General features: G+C 41.2%; 1 protein-coding gene across 1 annotated transcript in view; it reads right to left on the bottom strand.

The window, feature by feature from the left end:
• The window catches only part of LOC113214821 (transient receptor potential cation channel protein painless-like), a gene marked incomplete at its 5' end in the record, with an annotated part of 78797 nt that overhangs the window by 60727 nt on the left and 17126 nt on the right, over positions 1 to 944 (bottom strand).

The raw sequence follows: 944 nt of genomic DNA, 5'->3' as shown, positions 1-944 counted from the left end.
CGCGGTTCGCACGTGTTGTGCACAGGACCATTTTATCACGGGCGGCGGGCACCGGGCCTAGCTTGGACTGCTGGCGGCGTTTGGTAAGGGCCTCGGAGCCCGTTCTTGTATAGTCAGTAAATGTATTTGTATGTTTGTGTGCAAACGTTCGCACTAGGTTTAACTTAAGTTTCGTTTCGCACGAATTGGTACGCCAAAGTGCACGATTTCCTGCAAATGAATGCACTAAAGTGTTCAAATCAACGCAGAAATGTGCGCAAAAAATTTGATTGCTTAAATTTGTACAAATAAAAGATACAAATCAATTCAATAGAAGAATTTTGTATGCCTTCCTAAGGGGTACCTCGCGAAAAATAAACCCTCTGAATTAAAATTTTGTTCTTTTGGCTCTGTCACCGTTTGGGTGCTAGGTAGTTTTTCTCGACAAAAATACGTTAAAAATGACCACGTTATACATAAAGACGTTCAGGGAGGCATCAAATCGAAAAATGACAGACGACACCCCCCCCCCCCTTCCCAATAAAAACAGCACATTTTGAATTGAAATCAAAAGGTGTCATCGAATTTGACGTATCTTAGATGGTATCAGAGGTAGAAGTGGATACAGAGTGGGTACAGACCCCTTCTCGAAGGGTGGATAACTCCCCTGCCAAGTGTACTGTACACCCCTAATTCTGCCCAATTCAAACTAATTCAGTCCAATTCAAACGACTTCAAAAACAATTTAACTAAATCAGTCTAATTCAAGACAATTTAAGGAAGGTGGGGTAGATTGGGACACGGGGTACATTGGGACAGTAGCAATATCACATATTTCTAACAGTATTTACGTGCTGAAAAAAATTGACACGTAGCCAATGTTAGCATATTTCATGATGGTATCAGTGTTGGGAAGATTGCACACCATGTCTGATGTACAGAAAATATCAAAATACGATAAGCTC

This window comes from Frankliniella occidentalis, unplaced genomic scaffold, assembly GCF_000697945.3.
Source record: "Frankliniella occidentalis isolate FOCC.00 unplaced genomic scaffold, Focc_3.1 Scaffold164, whole genome shotgun sequence".
Taxonomy (NCBI): Eukaryota; Metazoa; Arthropoda; class Insecta; order Thysanoptera; family Thripidae; genus Frankliniella; species Frankliniella occidentalis.
The sequence above is the reverse complement of the archived record's forward strand: the minus strand, read 5'-3'. Positions and strand labels throughout refer to the sequence as shown.